This window comes from Leucopleurus acutus, assembly GCF_964270905.1.
Source record: "Leucopleurus acutus genome assembly, chromosome: 1".
NCBI classification, from domain to species: domain Eukaryota; kingdom Metazoa; phylum Chordata; class Mammalia; order Artiodactyla; family Delphinidae; genus Leucopleurus; species Leucopleurus acutus.
In genome coordinates this window covers 109,112,247-109,131,370 of record NC_139142.1, presented here as the reverse complement: position 1 = coordinate 109,131,370, position 19,124 = coordinate 109,112,247, and positions in this window count along the sequence as shown.

Below are 19,124 nucleotides of genomic sequence, written 5' to 3'. Positions count from 1 at the left end.
AATTTCTGTGGAAAATGAACAGGAATAGGGAGAACCAATGAGAGACTAGCTGGAGCTGTCTGGACGGGCAAATTTAACTCTCATTTCCCACCAGGAAGAGGAATTAACCAAAGGCTCAGCATGCCGTGCCGGAAACAAACTAGGGCCTGAAGCAATCCTGCGGTGTTGCGGCCAGCTCACAAGAAAGCGAGTTGAAGAAAGGAGCTCAGGGGCACTGTAATTCACAAACCTGCAGAGTTATAAATGACATGTATCTTCCAAAAATATATTGAAGTAAGGCTGCCAAGAGGAGTTGAAAGCAGGGCAGAATTGCAGGAAACCGATTTCAGGAAGTAGACTGGAATTGCATGTAAAGCATAGGAAAAGAGGCAGAACGTCCACAATGATGCACTTGGCCAAAAAGGGCGTATGCGTTTTTTCCTGAATATATTCAGGAAAAAACGCATACGCCCTATTTGGCCAACCAAGCAAGCTTGCAAAGGAAATCTGCACTACAATGAAGTCTCACTGCCCCCCGGTCAAAAGGGCCATCTGAAAAAAGTGTAAAATCCAGAAAGGCAGGACAGGCCATGGAGAACTGGGAGCCTTGTTAGGCTGATGGGCGGGATGTAAATTACCAGCAGCCACTCTGGAGAAGTGTATGGTGTTTCCTGAAACATCCAAAAAACAAAGCAACAGAGCCTAGGGCACTTCCACTTATGGTCCTATAGCTTAGGGAAATTAAAATCAAAAAGACACAGCCACCCCAAAGTTTGGGACGGCTCTGTTTACAAGAAACTCGTTTACAGTACAAGTTCAATATCACAGAAAGCGAAAAATAGATAAAGAAGTTGTGGTACTTACGTACAATGCAATATCACTCAGCAATGAAATCTATGTCATCAGGCCCATAGCAGCATAATGAGTGGATTCAGGTACGATGATTCTAAGTGAAATAAGTCACACAGAAAAAGAAACATCATAAGATATCACTACTACACGTAATGTAAACTTGGCTACACAGGAACTGAATTACTAAACAGAACAGGGTGTCAAATGTAGAAAACCAACTTATGCTTGCTTAAGGGGAAAGGTGAGTTGGGGTGCTGCATACAACAAGAGATTGAAATTAGCACAGATACCATTCCATAAGCCAAATATGTAATAGACAAGAGCTACTCCTTGCTCAACGAAGTGGACTCAACACCCCATATTAATCGCCTAACAATATACCTGACTAGTAAGAATCTTAAAACCTATGGATTTATATGTCTCCGAAAGAGAATCAAGCGTGTGTACAGCGGCATAAACGCAGCAGTGATAGGATTGGTGAGGTTCGGTGAGCAAATGCAGACCCTTTGAAGTCATATTGCATGGTACCCATTCCATGGGTCTCAACTCTCCATGTTTAAGGGATTCTTCTTTCAGCTAAAACATGCATGTGGAACCCAGAGTATGATCCACCGTGTGATCGGAAAACGTGTTCAAATGTGTCTCAGTTTTCGTCCCCTGCTACTCGGGTGCAACATTCCAGACGCTTTACTAACACGCTCCCCACTTGGAGAGTCAGTGCCTTTAACCTCCTGTTTGGCCCAGTTTGCAATTTCTGTGGAAAATGAACAGGAATAGGGAGAACCAATGAGAGACTAGGTGGAGGTGTCTGGACGGGCAAATTTAACTCTCATTTCCCACCAGGAAGAGGAATTAACCAAAGGCTCAGCATGCCGTGCCGGAACCAAACTAGGGCCTGAAGCAATCCTGCAGTGTTGCGGCCAGCTCACAAGAAAGCGAGTTGAAGAAAGGAGCTCAGGGGCACTGTAATTCACAAACCTGCAGAGTTATAAATGACAGCTATCTTCCAAAAATATATTGAAGTAAGGCTGCCAAGAGGAGTTGAAAGCGGGGCAGAATTGCAGGAAACCAATTTCAGGAGGTAGACTGGAATTGCATGTAAAGCATACGAAAAGAGGCAGAACGTCCACAATGATGCACCTGGCCAAAAAGGGCGTATGCGTTTTTTCCTGAATATATTCAGGAAAAAACGCATACGCCCTTTTTGGCCAACCAAGCAAGCTTGCAAAGGAAATCTGCACTACAATGAAGTCTCACTGCCCCCTGGTCAAAAGGGCCATCTGAAAAAAGTGTAAAATCCAGAAAGGCAGGACAGGCCATGGAGAACTGGGAGCCTTGTTATGCTGATGGGTGGGATGTAAATTACCAGCAGCCACTCTGGAGAAGTGTATGGTGTTTCCTGAAACATCCAAAAAACAAAGCAACAGAGCCTAGGGCACTTCCACTTATGGTCCTATAGCTTACGGAAATTAAAATCAAAAAAACACAGCCATCCCAAAGTTTGGGACGGCTCTGTTTACAAGAACCTTGTTCACCGTACAAGTTCAATATCACAGAAAGCGAAAAATGGATAAAGAAGTTGTGGTACTTACGTACAATGCAATATCACTCAGCAATGAAATCTATGTCATCAGGCACATAGCAGCATAATGAGTGGATTCAGGTACGATGATTCTAAGTGAAATAAGTCACACAGAAAAAGAAACATCATAAGATATCACTACTACACGGAATGTAAACTTGGCTACACAGGAACTAAATTACTAAACAGAAAAGAGTGTCAAATGTAGAAAACCAACTTATGCTTGCTTAAGGGGAAAGGTGAGTTGGGGTGCTGCATACAACAAGAGATTGAAATTAGCACAGATACCATTCCATAAGCCAAATATGTAATAGACAAGAGCTACTCCTTGCTCAACGAAGTGAACTCAACACCCCATATTAAACGCCTAACAATATACCTGACTAGTAAGAATCTTAAAACCTATGGATTTATATGTCTCCGAAAGAGAATCAAGCGTGTGTACAGCGGCATAAACGCAGCAGGGATAGGATTGATGAGGTTTGGTGAGCAAATGCAGACCCTTTGAAGTCATATTGCATGGTACCCATTCCATGGGTCTCAACTCTCCATGTTTAAGGGATTCTTCTTTCAGCTAAAACATGCATGTGGAACCCAGAGTATGATCCACCGTGTGATCGGAAAACGTGTTCAAATGTGTCTCAGTTTTCGTCCACTGCTACTCGGGTGCAACATTCCAGACGCTTTACTAACACTCTCCCCACTTGGAGAGTCAGTGCCTTTAACCTCCTGTTTGGCCCAGTTTGCAATTTCTGTGGAAAATGAACAGGAATAGGGAGAACCAATGAGAGACTAGCTGGAGGTGTCTGGACGGGCAAATTTAACTCTCATTTCCCACCAGGAAGAGGAATTAACCAAAGGCTCAGCATGCCGTGCCGGAACCAAACTAGGGCCTGAAGCAATCCTGCGGTGTTGCGGCCAGCTCACAAGAAAGCGAGTTGAAGAAAGGAGCTCAGGGGCACTGTAATTCACAAACCTGCAGAGTTATAAATGACAGCTATCTTCCAAAAATATATTGAAGTAAGGCTGCCAAGAGGAGTTGAAAGCGGGGCAGAATTGCAGGAAACCGATTTCAGGAGGTAGACTGGAATTGCATGTAAAGCATAGGAAAAGAGGCAGAACGTCCACAATGATGCACTTGGCCAAAAAGGGCGTATGCGTTTTTTCCTGAATATATTCAGGAAAAAACGCATACGCCCTTTTTGGCCAACCAAGCAAGCTTGCAAAGGAAATCTGCACTACAATGAAGTCTCACTGCCCCCCGGTCAAAAGGGCCATCTGAAAAAAGTGTACAATCCAGGAGGCAGGACAGGCCATGGAGAACTGGGAGCCTTGTTATGCTGATGGGCGGGATGTAAATTGCCAGCAGCCACTCTGGAGAAGTGTATGGTGTTTCCTGAAACATCCAAAAAACAAGGCAACAGAGCCTAGGGCACTTCCACTTATGGTCCTATAGATTAGGGAAATTAAAATCAAAAAGACACAGCCACCCCAAAGGTTGGGACGGCTCTGTTTACAAGAACCTCGTTTACCGTACAAGTTCAATATCACAGAAAGCGAAAAATGGATACAGAAGTTGTGGTACTTACGTACAATGCAATATCAGTCAGCAATGAAATCTATGTCATCAGGCCCATAGCAGCATAATGAGTGGATTCAGGTACGATGATTCTAAGTGAAATAAGTCACACAGAAAAAGGAACATCATAAGATATCCCTAATACACGGAATGTAAACTTGGCTACACAGGAACTGAATTACAAAACAGAACAGGGTCTCAAATGTAGAAAACCAACTTATGCTTGCTTAAGGGCAAAGGTGAGTTGGGGTGCTGCATGAAACCAGAGATTGAAATTAGCACAGATACCGTTCCATAAGCCAAATATGTAATAGACAAGAGCTACTCCTTGCTCAACGAAGTGGACTCAACACCCCATATTAAACGCCTAACAATATACCTGACTAGTAAGAATCTTAAAACCTTTGAATTTATATGTCTCCGACAGAGAATCAAGCGTGTGTACAGCAGCATAAACGCAGCAGTGATAGGATTGGTGAGGTTCGGTGAGCAAATGCAGACCCTTTGAAGTCATATTGCATGGTACCCATTCCATGGGTCTCAACTCTCCAGGTTTAAGGGATTCTTCCTTCAGCTAAAACATGCATGTGGAACGGAGTGTATGATCCACCGTGTGATCGGGAAACGTGTTCAAATGTGTCTCAGTTTTCGTCCCTTGGTACTCGGGTGCAACATTCCAGACGCTTTACTAACACTCTCCCCACTTGGAGAGTCAGTGCCTTTAACCTCCTGTTTGGCCCAGTTTGCAATTTCTTCGGAAGATGAACAGGAATAAGGAGAAGCAATGGGAGACTATCTGTAGGTGTCTGGACGGGCAAATTTAACTCTCATTTCCCACCAGGAAGATAAATGAACCAAAGGCTCCGTGTGCCATGCTGGAACTAGATTAGGGCCTGAGGAGATCCTGCGGTGTTGCGGCCAGCTCACAAGAAAGCGAGTTGAAGAAAGGAGCTCAGGGGCACTGTAATTCAGAAACCTGTGGAGTTATAAATGACAGCTATCATCCAAAATTATACTGAAGTAAGGCTGCGAAGAGGACTTGAATGCGGGGCAGAATTGCTGGAAACTGATTTCAGAACGTACACGGGAGTAGCTCTTAAAGCATAGGAAAAGAGACAGAACTTGGAAAATAATGCACTTGGCAAAAAAGGGCATATGTGTTTTATCCAGAGCTCTCATACCTGAGGGGAGGAGATTCCCAGCAGGCTCCAACTGCCACCTGAGGGCTCACATTGCCAAGGCAACGTGAGCATGCCAGGCAGGAGTTACCTCACAGCAGAGGTCCCACCTCACAGAAGGGTGAGAAACCCAGCCAACATCAGACTCTCACCAGAGGGTCCACATCACCAAGGGGATGGGAACCAGGCAGGAGTGTCTTCACATCAGTGGGGCCACATCATCAAAAGCTGAGGTACTCAGCACATGTGTCCTCAAACCAGAGGACCCACATCACCAAGGACCTCGGAGTGAGGCAGGCAGGAGTAGCCTCACAACACTGGGCCCATAGAATAAAAAAGTGAGGAATCCAGCAGTTGGAACCTCCCAGCAGGCGGCCCAGAGCACCGAGGCCATGGGATCCAGGCCACAGTGAACTCACAGAAGAGGGCCCATGTCATGAAACTGAGCAACCCAGCCATTGGGACCTCAGAGCAGGAGGCCCACATCCCCATGGGGATGGAATTCTGGTAGGAGTGTCCTCGCACCACTGAGAACGTATCAGAAAATTTTGGGCGACCAGCAGTTAGGGCCTGACGCCAGAGGACCCTCATCACCAAGGGAAGGAGGCTCCCAGCAGGCTCCAACTGCCACCAGAGGGCTGACGTCGCCAAGGCGATGTGTGCCAACCAGGCACGAATGACCTCACAGCAGAGGGCCCACCTCAGAGAAGTGTGATGAACCCAGTCAGGATCAGACTCGCACCAGAGGGCCCACATCACCAAATGGATTGGAACCAGGCAGGAGTGTCCTCACATGAGTAGGGCCACATCATCTAAAGGTGAGGAACCCAGAACATGTGGCTTCAAACCATAGGACACCCATCACCAAGGGGCTGGGAGTGAGGCAGGCAGGAGGAGCCTCATAACAGAGGGCCCAAAAATAAGAAAGGTGAGGAATCCAGCAGTTGGAACCTCCCAGCAGGCGGCCCAGAGCACAGAGGCTAGAGGAACCAGGCCAGAGTGAACTAACACCAGACAGCCCACATCATGAAACTGTGAGCAACCCAGACATTGGGACCTCAGAGCAGAAGGCCCACATCCCCATGGTGATGGGAACATGACAGGAGTGTCCTGGCATCACTGGGCTCACATCAGAAAACGTGGGGTGCTCAGAAGTTAGGGCCTGACGCTAGAGGGCACTCATCACCGAGAGGAGGAGGCTCCCAGCAGGCTCCAGCTGCCACCAGAGGGCCAACGTCGCCAAGGTGATGTGTGCCAGCCTGGCAGGAGTGACCTCACAGCAGAGGGCCCACCTCACAGAAGGGTGAGGAACACAGCCAGGATCAGACTCTCACCAGAGGGCCCACATCACCAAGGGGATGGGAACCAGGCAGGAATGTCCCCACACCAGTGGGACAACATCATCGAAAGGTGAGGATCCCAGCACATGTGTCCTCAAACCAGAGGAACCACATCACCAAGGGGTTCGGAATGAGGCTGGCAGGACTGGCCTCACAACACAGGGTCCATAGAATATAAAAGTTGAGGAATCCAGCAGTTGGAACCTCCCAGCAAGTGGCCCAGAGCACCGAGGCTATGGGATCCAGGCCGCAGTGAACTCACAGCAGAGGGCCCACATCATGAACCTGTGAGCAGCCCAGCTGTTGGGACCTCAGAACAGAAGGCCCACATCCCCATTGGGATGGGAACCTGGCAGGAGTGGCTTTGCACCACTTAGCACATATCAGAAAATGTTAGGAGCCCAGCAGTTAGGGCCTGACGCCAGGGGGCCCTCATAACTGAGGGGAGGAGACTCCCAGCAGGTTCCAACTGCCAACAGAGGGCCCACGTCTACAAGGTGGCATGCGCCAGGCAGGCAGTAGTGACCTCACAGCAGAGGGCCTATCTCACAGAAGGGTGAGGAACCGAGGCAGGATGAGACTCTCACCAGAGGGCCCACAACACCAAGGGGATGGGAACCAGTCAGGACTGTCATCCCACCAGTGGGGCCACATCATTGAAAGGTGAGGAACCCAGCACATGTGGCCTCATATCAGAGGACATACATCACAAAGGGGATGGGAGTGAGGCAGGTAGGAGTAGCCTAAAAACAGAGGGCCCAAAGAATAAAAAAAGTGAGGAATCCAGCATTTGGAACCTCCCAGCAGGCGGCCGAGAGCACAGAAGCTATGGGATGCAGGCAGGAGTGAACTAACAGCAGAGAGCCCACATCATGAAACTGTGAGCAACCCAGGCATTGGGACCTCAGAGCAGAAAGCCCACATCCCCATGGGGATGGGAACCTGACAGGAGTGTCCTGGCATCACTGGGCTCACATCAGAAAACGTGGGGAGCCCAGCAGTTAGAGCCTGATGCTAGAGGGCCGTCATCACCGAGGGCAGGAGGCTCCCAGCAGGTTCCATGTGCCAACAGAGGGCCCACATCGCCAAGGTGATGTGTGCAAGTCAGGCAGGATTGACCTCACAGCAGAGGGCCTACCTCACAGAAGAGTGAGGAACCCAGCCAGGATAAGACTGTCACCAGAAGGCCCACATCACCAAGGGGATGGGAACCAGGCAGGAGTGTCCTCACACCAGTGGGGCCACATCATTGAAAGTTGCCTAACCCAGCACATGTGGCCTCAAACCAGAAGACCCACATCACGAAGGGGTTGCGAGTGAGGCAGGCAGGAGGAGCATCACAACACAGGACCCATAGAATACAAAAGTTGAGGAATCGAGCAGTTGGAACCTCCCAGCAGGCAGCCAAGACCACAGAGGCTATGGGATCCAGGCCACAGTGAACTAACACCAGAGAGCCCACATCATGAAATTGTGATCAACCCAGCCGTTGGAACCTCAGAGCAGAAGGCCCACATCCCCATGGGGATGGGAACCTAAGAGGAGTGCTTGAGCAACACTGGGCTCACTAAGAAAAGTTGGGGAGCCCAGCAGTTAGGGCCTGACGTCAGAGGGCCCTCATCACAGAGCTGAGGAGGCTCCCAGCAGGGTCCAATTGCCACCAGAGGGCTCATGTCAACAAGGCGAGGTGAGCAACCCAGGCAAGAGTTACCTGATAGTAGAGGGCCCACCTCACAGATGGGTGAGGAACCCAGCCAGGATCAGACTCTCACCAGAGGGCCCACATCACAAAGGGGATGGGACCCAGTCAGGATTATCCTCACACCAGTGGGGCCTCATCATCTTAAGGTGAGGAACCCAGCACATGTGTCCTCAAACCAGAGGACCCACATCACCAAGGGCCTTGGAGTGAGGCAGGCAGGAGTAGCCTCACAACACAGGGCACATAATATAAAAAACGTGAGGATTCCAGCATTTAGACCTTCCAGCAGGCGGCCCAGAACACCGAGGCTATGGGATCCAGGCCACAGTGAACTCACAGCAGAGGGCCCACATCACAAAACTGTGAGCAACCCAGGAGTTGAGACCTCAGCGCAGAAGGACCACATCCCCATGGGAATGGGAACCTGGCTGGAGTGTCCTCGCACCACTGGGCGCACATCAGAAAATGTGGGGAGCCCACCATTTAGGGCCTGACGCCAGAGGGCCATCATCACCGAGAGGAGGAGGTGCCCTGCACGCTCCAACTGCCACCAGAGGGCTCACGTCTCCAAGGTGACGTGTGCCAGCCAGGCAGGAGTGACCTCACAGCAGAGGGCCTACCTCACAGAACGTTGAGGAACCCAGCCAGGATTAGACTCTCGCCAGAGGGCCCACCTCACCAAGGGGATGGGAACCAGGCAGGAGTGTCCTCACACAAGTGGGGTCACATCATCGAAAGGTGAGGAACGCAGCACATGTGGCCTCAAGCCATAGGACAGTCATCACCAAGGGGCTGGCAGTGAGGCAGGCAGGAGGAGCCTCACAACAGAGGGCACATAGAATAAAAAAGTTGAGGAATCCAGCAGTTGGAACCTCCCAGCAGGCGGCTCAGAGCACCGATGATAAGGGATCCTTGCCGGAGTGAACTCACAGCAGAGGGCCCACATCATGGTACTGTGAGCAAGCCAGCCGTTTTGACCTCAGAGCAGAAGGCCCATATCGCCATGGGGATGGGAACCTGGCAAGAGTCTCCTCACTCACTTGGCGCACATCAGAAAATGTGGGGAGCCCTGCAGTTATGGCCTAAGGCAAGAGGGCCCTCATCACCGAGGGGAGGAGGATCCCAGCACACTCCAACTGCCACCAGAGGGCCCACGTCGCCAAGGTGACCTGTGCCAGACAGGCATGATTGACCTCACAGCAGAGGGCCCACCTCACAGAAGGGTGAGGAACCCAGCCAGGATCAGACTCTCACCTGAGGGCCCACATCAGCAAGGGGATGGGAACCAGTCAGGACTGTCTTCCCTCCAGTGGGGTCACATCATCGAAAGGTGCGGAACCCAGCACATGTGGCCTCAAATCAGAGGACACATATCACAAAGGGAATGGGAGTGAGGCAGGCAGGAGTAGCCTAAAAACAGAGGGCCCAAAGAATAAGAAAGGTGAGGAATCCAGCAGTTGGAACCTCCCAGCAGGCGGTCCAGAGCACAGAAGCTATGGGATGCAGGCAGGAGTGAACTAACAGCAGAGAGCCCACATCATGAAACTGTGAGCAACCCAGGCTTTGGGACCTCAGAGCAGAAGGCCCACACCCCAATGGGGATGTGAACCTGGCTGGAGTGTCCTCGCACCACTGGGCACACATCACAAAATGTGGGGAGCCCAGCAGTTAGGGCCTGATGCCAGAGGGCCCTCATCACCGAGGAGAGGAGGCTCCCAGCAGGCTCCAAGCGCCACCAGAGGGCTCATGTCCACAAGGCGAGGTGAGCAAGCCAGGCAAGAATGACCTCACATCAGACGGCCTACCTCACAGATGGGTGAGGAACCCAGCCAGGATCAGACTCTCAACAGAGGGCCCACATCACCAAGGGGATGTGAACCAGGCAGGAGTCTCCTAAGACCATTGGTCCCACATCATCGAAAGGTGAGGAACCCAGCACATGTGGCCTCAAACCAGACGACACACATCACGAAGGGGCTGGGAGTGAGGCAGGCAGGAGGATCCTCACAACAGAGGGCCCAAAAATTTAAAAAAGTGAGGAATCCAGCAGTTGGAACCTCCCAGCAGGCGGCCAAGAGCACAGAGGCTATGGGATCCAGGCTTCTGTGAACTAACACCAGAGAGCCCACATCATGAAAATGTGAACAACCCAGCCGTTGGGACCTCAGAGCAGAAGGCCCACATCCCCATGGAGATGGGATCCTAAGAGGAGTGCCAAAGCATCACTGGGCTCACTAAGAAAAGTTGGTGAGCCCAGCAGTCAGGGCCTGATGCAAGAGGGCCCTCATCACCGGGGGGAAGAGATTCCCAGCACGCTCCAACTGCCACCACACGGCTGACTTCAACAAGGCAATGTGTGCCAGCCATGCAGGAGTGACCTATCAGCAGAGGGTCTCCCTCACAGGTGGGTGAGGAACAAAGCCAGGAACAGACTCTCACCAGGGGGTCCACATAACCACGTGGATGAGAACCAAGCAGGAGTGTCCTCACACTAGTGGGGCCACATCATCGAAAGGTGAGGAACCCAGCAAAAGTGGCCACAAACCAGAGGACCCACATCACCAAGGGGTTGAGAGTGAGGTAGGTGTCTGGACGGGCATATTTAACACTCATTTCCCACCAGGAAGAGGAATTAACCAAAGGCTCAGCGTGCCCTGCCAGAAGCAGATTAGGGCCTGAAGCAGCCTTGCGGGTTTGCGGCCAGCTCACAAGAAAGCGAGTTGAAGAAAGGAGCTCAGGGGCCCTGTAATTCACAAACCTGCAGAGTTATAAATGACAGATAACGTCCAAAAATATATTGAAGTAAGGCTGCGAAGAGGACTTGAAAGCGGGGCAGAATTGCAGGAAACCGATTTCAGGAGGTAGACTGGATTTGCATTTAAAGCATAGGAAAAGAGGCAGAACATCGACAATGATGCACTTGGCAACAAAGGGCGTATGAGTTTGTTCCTGAATATATTCAGGAACAAACACATACGCCCTTTTTGGCAAACCAAGCAAGCTTGCAATGGAAATCCGAACTACTATGAAGTGTCACTTCCCCCCGGTCTAAAGGGCCATCTGAGAAAAGTGTAAAATCCAGAAAGGCAAGACAGGCCATGGGGAAAAAGGAGCCTTGTTATGCTGATGGGCGGGATGTACATTGCCAACAGCCACTCTGGAGAAGTGTATGGTGTTTCCTGATACATCTGAAAAACAAAGCAACAGAGTCTAGGGCATTTCCACTTATGGTCCTATAGCTTAGGGAAATTAAAATCAAAAAGACACAGCCACCCCAAAATTTACAACGGCTCTGTTTACAGGAGCCTCTTCTACAGTACAAGTTAAATATCCCAGAGAACAAATAATTGATAAAGAAGTTGCGGTACTTATGTACAACAGAATACCACTCAGCAATGAAATCTGTGTCACCAGGCCTGTACCAGCATAATGAGTGGATTGAGGCATGATGATTCTAAGTGAAATAAGTCACACAGAAAAAGAAACATCATAAGGTATCACTAATGCACGGAATGTAAACTTGGCTACACATGAACTGAATTACAAAACAGAACAGGGTCTCAAGTTTAGAAAACCAACTTATGCTTGCTTAAGGGGAAAGGTGAGTTGGGGTGCTGCATAAAACCAGAGTTTGAAATTAGCACAGATACCGTTCCATAAGCCAAATATGTAATAGACAAGACCTACCCCTTGCTCAACGAAATGGACTCAACAATGAGGTATCACCTCACACCTGTTAGAATGGGCATCATCTGAAAATCTACAAACAACAAATGCTGGAAAGGGTGTGGAGAAAAGGAAGCCTCTTCCACTATTGTTGGGAATATAAATTGATACAGTCACTATGGAGAACAATATGGAGTTTCTTAAGAAACTAATAATAGAATTACCATATGATACAGCAATCCCAGGACTGGACATATACCCAGACAAAACCATAAATCAAAAAGAGACATTCACCGCAATGTTCATTGCATCACTATTTACAATATCGAGGTAATGGAAGCAACCTAAATGCCCACAGACAGACGAATGCATAAAGATGTGGTACATATATAAAATGGAATATTACTAAGCCATGAAAGGAATGAAATTGGGTCATTTGTAGAGACGTCGATGGATCTAGAGACTGTCATACAGAGTGAAGTAAGTCAGAAAGAGAAAAACAAATCTTGTATATTCATGCATATATGTGGAACCTAGAAAAACTGTACAGATTAACCGTTTTGCAAGGCATAAATAGAGCAACAGATGTAGACAACAATCGTATGGACAACAAGGGGGGAAAGCTCTTGGAGGGGTGGTGGTGGGAGGAGTTGAGAGATTGGGATTGGCATGTAAACATTTATATGTATAAAATAGATAACCAATGAGAACCTGCTGTATAAAAATATAAAATAAAATTCAAAATTAAAAAGAAATAAAATTTAAAAAATAAAACAGAAAAAACAATTATTCCCTTCACATACATGTATTTATATGAATAAATTATTTCCATGCTTATATCTGTAAATACAAAAAAGAGGAATAAAATCTACCTTGAACCAAAAACGAAAAAGAGAAACAAAAAAACAGAACCCACCAGTTACTCAGAGGAAAACCGTATCAGGGCACTTGCTCCAGTTGTAAACAATTCTGAAGTTGGTCAGTGGTGGGGAATCGTCTCCCATTCAGCCAGCAGCCCCCACACAACAAGCGTCCTCATTGCAAAGCTGGGGCACCGTGCCGAGGCATCTGTGAGTAAACGTGAGCTGAACCCCAGGCCAGTTGCTGCTGAACTGTTCCCGCCCTTCCCAGGTAAAACACCTGAATATATACAAGGACTTGAAAGCCTAGAGGAAGGGCCATGGAGCCACACGAGTGACAGCATGCCAGCTGACTTGGTGCCTGCAGGCCAGCCAGGATGGTCCTGGCCCTGGGTGCTCTTCTGGAAGATTTCCATTTCCCTGCCTGAGATACCCGTCCTGTCCCTGCCCCCACTGCTTTTTTCCTTCCTCACCTCTGCCCAGGGAGAAATTCCAGCAGCAGGTATGGGTGACACATCCTCTTCTTTAGCAGGTGGCAGCCTGGCAACTGCTGCAGAAAGTCCAGCAGAGCCCCACTCACACTGGGCCACCCACAAAGCCGTGGCCTCTCACTCCCTCCCACCAGCCCAGCCCCGAGACTGCTGACAGGGCAGAGAAAATGGCGTCAGGCACAGCTGCAGGGGCTTTTGCTGCCTGGAGTGGTATTTATATTGATCTCAACCCAGGCACACCTGGGGAGGGCTGGCCGGCATGGTAAGGCTGCCCAGGTCAGCCAATCATCACCCCTCAGGGGCTCACAGTTGCAGAAAATGGAACTTGCTGAACCGGCCAGGTCCAAGGAACAGGTGTGGGCTCCTGAGAGTCAGGATAGACAAGGGGCTGCAGCTTTGGCTTGTTTTCTAATCATTTTATCTGGCCCATGAGTGGGAGACAACTTCAAGAAAACCCTCTCCTAATGAGAGGAACCCAGGAGTCAGGGAGAGGAGGGGTGGGTGGTGGTTGGAGACAGAGGCCTGGTGCCCTGGGTGCAGTGGAAGTCTCTGGAAGACCAGGTGGAGGGAGGCCACACAGAGTGATGCCCAGGGTCACAGACCTGTCGGAGCTGCTGTTTGTTAGTTCAAGTCCTGCTCTGAGGTGCTCTGTGTCAGCTCTGAGCGACAGGTGAGCTGGGGGTGCTCTTCAATGAGGGCTATGTGCACGGTTCCTGTGTGCCCAGCCCTGCCACGGTACCTGCAAGGGTAGCTCTGTATCCTGGGAGGGGCCTGACCATGAGAGCCCCGTGGGCTGGGTTGGGGGTGGGGTACCTGCCCAGGAGAGCTCCATATCCTGGGATTGGCCTGACCACGAGAGCCCCATGGGCTGCTGGGGACCTGGTAAAGGATGTCAGGACAGTCAGTGAAGCCACCGAGGATATACCTCCAGTTGCTCCTGATCCCTACACCCTGCTGGTCATTCTACCAACCACCAGGACATGGTATTCTGTATTAGTCTTCAATGATGCCTTCTTTTGTATTCCATTAGTCCCAGAGTCACAAGAAATTTTGGTTTGTGAGTGGCAGGACTCAACATACAACTAAAACAATACTTCCGGGCCGTCTTGCCCCAAGGGTTCAAAAATTCCCACACCATCTTTGGGGAAAGCTTAGCTAACGACCGAAAAGTTCTACCTCTGGAAAAGGAAACCCTCCTTCAATATGCAGATGACATTCTGATCGCCAGCCCTACTAAGGAGGCCTCTGAACTACCAAGCCAATAAAGGATAGAAGTTGTCCAAGAAAAAGCTCAAATATCACAGACTGCAGTGACCTGCCTGGGCTTCATTCTCACACAAGGTCAGAGAAGCCCATCCCAGGAAAGGGAAGAAACCATTTGCAGCCTTACCCCTTTCTAAAACTAGAAGACAGCTTAGGGGTTCCTGGGGAGGCCAGGGTTTGCTGCTTCTGGATCCCTAACTACAGTCTACTAGCTGGGCCTCTATATGAAACACTGAAAGGAAAAGATGATGATCCTTTTGAACAGAATCCAGAAGTGGCCTTTCAAGAATGGAAAGAGCAGTCAATTCAGACCCTTGCCCTGGAACTCCCTAATTGAGCTAAACCCTTTGACCTTTCCATTCCCGGTGAAAGGTGAATCGCCATTGGAGAATTAGTGCAAAAACTGGGACCACTTGAAATGGAACAACGCAAGAATGCCATCCAGGTAGGATAAACTACAGTCACCAAGGGGCTTGGCCCACTGCCACATCTGGCCAAGATACTGGCGGTATCTAAAAACCTGGAAATCAGCAGCCCAAAAGGCCACCTCCCTCCTAAGGGAAAAGGACCCCACGTGGTGATCCTAATCACCAACCATGCCCTGAAGTTGCAGGGTTCGCTCCGTGGGCACACCGACCTCGAGTGAGGAGGCCCTCCAACTCCAACATCCAGAGAGATAACCGGGGGCAACAGGGCACCATGACGACTCGTGTGAACATCACTTGACCTGGAGTTTCTCTCATAAAACAACAATAGTGTGTCCCGAAGGAGTAGACTACTGCTTGCAGGACTTCCTGCACCCGGAGGGGAGCTAATAATCTTGGCGGGGGAACCGTATATCACACCGTCACCATAGAAAAGCCTACAGACACCGTGATGATGGTGGCCAATAAGACCGGCTGGACTCCTGTTTACTTCAAAAGGCTGTTGACTCAGTGGCCATCATGGTCCTTGATCACCACTGACCCTGGACTGTCTGGGAGTTGAGCGGGCAGGGCTCTGACACCTGGTGCTGTTTTTACGTTAATTCAGGGGCCTAATTGAAGAAAGAGCAGACTACTGGTCAGAGCATCTAGGCTGGCAGAAACGGTCAGCCTAAGGTGGCCGAACAAATGTGGGGCGGGGTGAAACCGGCCCCCACAGCGTCTCTGCACATCTCTTTCCTGGACCCTTAAAGGTCATTAGAATCTATAACACTTCCAATGCTGGTGCTCAGGCGGACGAGCAGGGAGGCAGGGGTCCTGGGGCCAATCAACGTCACCTGGAGGCTGCTGGGGAGAAGTTCTGACCCTCGTCCCCTGGTATGAGGGCTCCCAACTCAGCACTCAGCAGTTACAGAAGAAGGGTCTGCACCCTCAGCACTCCAAGAATGAGGAACGGGACAAAAGGCAGAGGAGGGGTTTGTCCCCAGCAAAGCCCATTAAAAATCCCTGGGAGATAAAAATAGAATGTGGGCAATAAAGTCAAGTCTGACCTTTTTTATCCTTTGTGCTTTGTCTAATTTCACGTGCTCCTAGGGTCCCGCATGCAGAGGTTCCACACCCGGCACTTCAGACCAGATTTCCTGGTGCAGAATGGCTGGGTCGACACCTCAGCTCCTGGGGCCCAGTGCAGACTCCGAGATATAGAGCCTGAGCTGCAGCCAACCCGGCCCTTGAGAGCTCCGCCCCCTCCCTCTCACTGACTCTGACAGGATCTCTACACAGCAGCCCAGCCCACAGCCCACGGGGTAGTGCATGCTCTCACCTCTCCATTCTCTGATGAAAATATAAAGTTTCCTTTGCTTGGGAACCAAACTCAGTCTCGATCTGTTGGCCCCAATGACACTGGGCAGGGGGACCCTTGTTGGGGTCCACTCTGGAGGATCAGTAACAGAAATTGAGACTATTGTAACTTCAGTGAACAGATGTGTGAGCCAAACTGTAGTTAACATAGAACAGTTTATAAGGCTCGGGTAAAATAAGATGTTTCTAACACTTCCATTTGATATTTCCATCACTTTATTATAAGCAAGTTCAGTGAAAAGGTTTGTCTTATTTGTCAGGTCAATATTAGAGAAATGAAGTGATTTCTTTCCAAGGATGTACATCTAATAATCTTGGTTAAAGCTTCAATCTTGTTTTAAATGCTTTTCCATTGAAAATGATACCTCTCTTTCAGCTCCCCCATTTCTGAGAAGTATAAAATCTTATAATTTATTATTACCAAAGGGGAAAGGTGGGAGGAGGGATAAATTAACAGTTTGGAATTAACACATACACACTGCTATGTATAAAATAGATCATCAACAAGGAACTACTGTATAGCACAGGGAACTACACTCAATATTGTGCAATAACCTATAAGGGGAAATAATCGGAAAAAGAATAGATATTTTTATTGACATCATCTATCAATGACAGTTAAAGTGTAACCTAAGGGAAGCCGGTGGTGAGTGCTTCTGACCCTGAAGACTTCAGTCATCTAAAGTTTGGACTCTGCCTACTTCCCAAGGCCCTTAATGAACATATGTGTAGCCGTAGCTTAAAAAACTCCCCAGTTTGGGTTTCGGGGAGACACTGATTTTGAAAAAGCCCTGGTGTTCTCCTTACATGAATGGGACTCTTCCTACTGCTAAAACATGTCTGTCACACCCAGAGGATGGTATACCGTCTGATCGGGAAGAGTTTGGAAAAGGCATCTCATCTCCTCATCTCCTGGTGCTCGGGTTCACCCCTCCAGCGTCTTTACTAACAGTCTCCCCACTGGGAGATGTCAACACTGTCAACATCCTGTTGCGTACAGTTTGGAATTTGTCCAGAGGATGAAGCGGAAGGATGAGGAACAATGAGAGACAAGTCCTAGGTGTTCAGACAGGCACATGTCACTCTAATTTCCAATCAGGAAGATGAATTGACCAAAGGCTAGGGTTGCCCATGGAAACAGTATAGGGCTTGAGGAAATCCCACTGCTTTGTGGCCAGTTCCCATAAACACAAGTTGAACAATGGAACTCAGGGGCAGTAAAATTCACGAAACTGCAGAGTTGAAAATATCTATCACTGAAAAATGTCTTGAGGAAAGTCAAAGAAAAGGATTGGCAAGCAAGGGAGAATGGCAGGAAAGGGATTTGAGGAGGTAGAAAGGATTCGCCATTAAGCACAAGAAAAGGGGCTGAACATTTCCGACATTGCAGTTGGCCAAAAAGGCTGTATGCGTTTTTTTCTGTATATATTCAAGAAAAGGGCATACACTTTTTTAGCCAACCAAACAGGTGGGCACTGGAAATCAATACTACAAAAGATATCACTTCGCATCAGTCAGAAGAGCCATCCTCATAAAGTGTAAACGCCAGAAATGCAGGACAGGGCAAGGAGAAGAGGGAGCCCTGTGAGGCTTATAGTGGAAATGTATATTGCCAACGGCCATTCTGGAGAAGTGTATTGTGTTTACTAAAGCATCTAAAAAATGAGCTACAGAGCATAGGGCACTTGCACTCATGGGCGTATATCTTGGGAAAAACAAAAATCGAGAGGACACAGGCACCCCAATGTTTACTGCCTCTCTGTTTAAAAGATCCTCGACTAGGATATAACTTAAATGTCTCTGGAGGGAAAAAATGGATAGAGATGTGGTACTTATGTAGAGTGGAATATTACTCAGCCTGGAAATCAATGAAATATGGCCAGTTGTAACAACTCCGGAGGAGTTACGTATGATCATTCTAAGTGACATAATTCAAAAAGAAAAAGACACATATCATAAGATATCACTTAAAGGTGGAATCCAAAATGGCTACACATGAAATAAATTACAAAACAAAAACATAGTCAAATATGTAGAAAACACGCGTAAGGCTGCTAAACGGGAAAGGTGGGGAGGGGTGAGGCATCATCCAGGAGGTTGAAATTAGCAAAGATACCATTCCAAATACCAAACTGATAATCAACAAGGCCTACACGGTAGCTAAAAGAACTGCACTCAGCACACTCAAGTCACCGGAAAAGAATATCTATGACTGGTAAGAATCTGAAAAAGAATTTATTGATGTCTCTCTGTACGTGAATCAAGTGGATGTACAGCAGCAAGAAACAGAGCTTTGAAAATCAGCTGTAACCAATATAGTAATAAATTGAAAAAAATAAACGACAGAGAGACAGAGAAAACCTCTTACAACTTTTCCTCAGGGACGGTGATGCAACATGGATTGAACACATCTAGACCCACAGCAGGATGAGACATAAGGCTGGAAACTGTTCGCGCTAAGAGAAATGTGAGGTTGGGTGAGGAAATGCACACCCTTTAAAGTAATACTACCTGGTACCCATTCAATGGGTCCCAAATCTGCAGGTTCAAGGAATCTTCCTACAGCTAAAACATGCATGGAAAACCCAGAGGACTGTACACCATGTGATCGGGAGATGTGTCTAAAATGCACCTCATTTATCCTCTCCTGGTGCTCCTGTTCATCATTCCAGCCACGTTACTTAGAATCTCCCCACTTAGAGAATCAGCACATTTAAACTTCTGTTTCACACATTTTGCAAATTGTGAGGAGGATGAACGGGAAGAGGGGGAAACAATGAGAGAATAGTTGTAGGGGTTTGGACGGGCACATGTCACTCTAATTTCCCATTAAGAATAAGAATTAAAA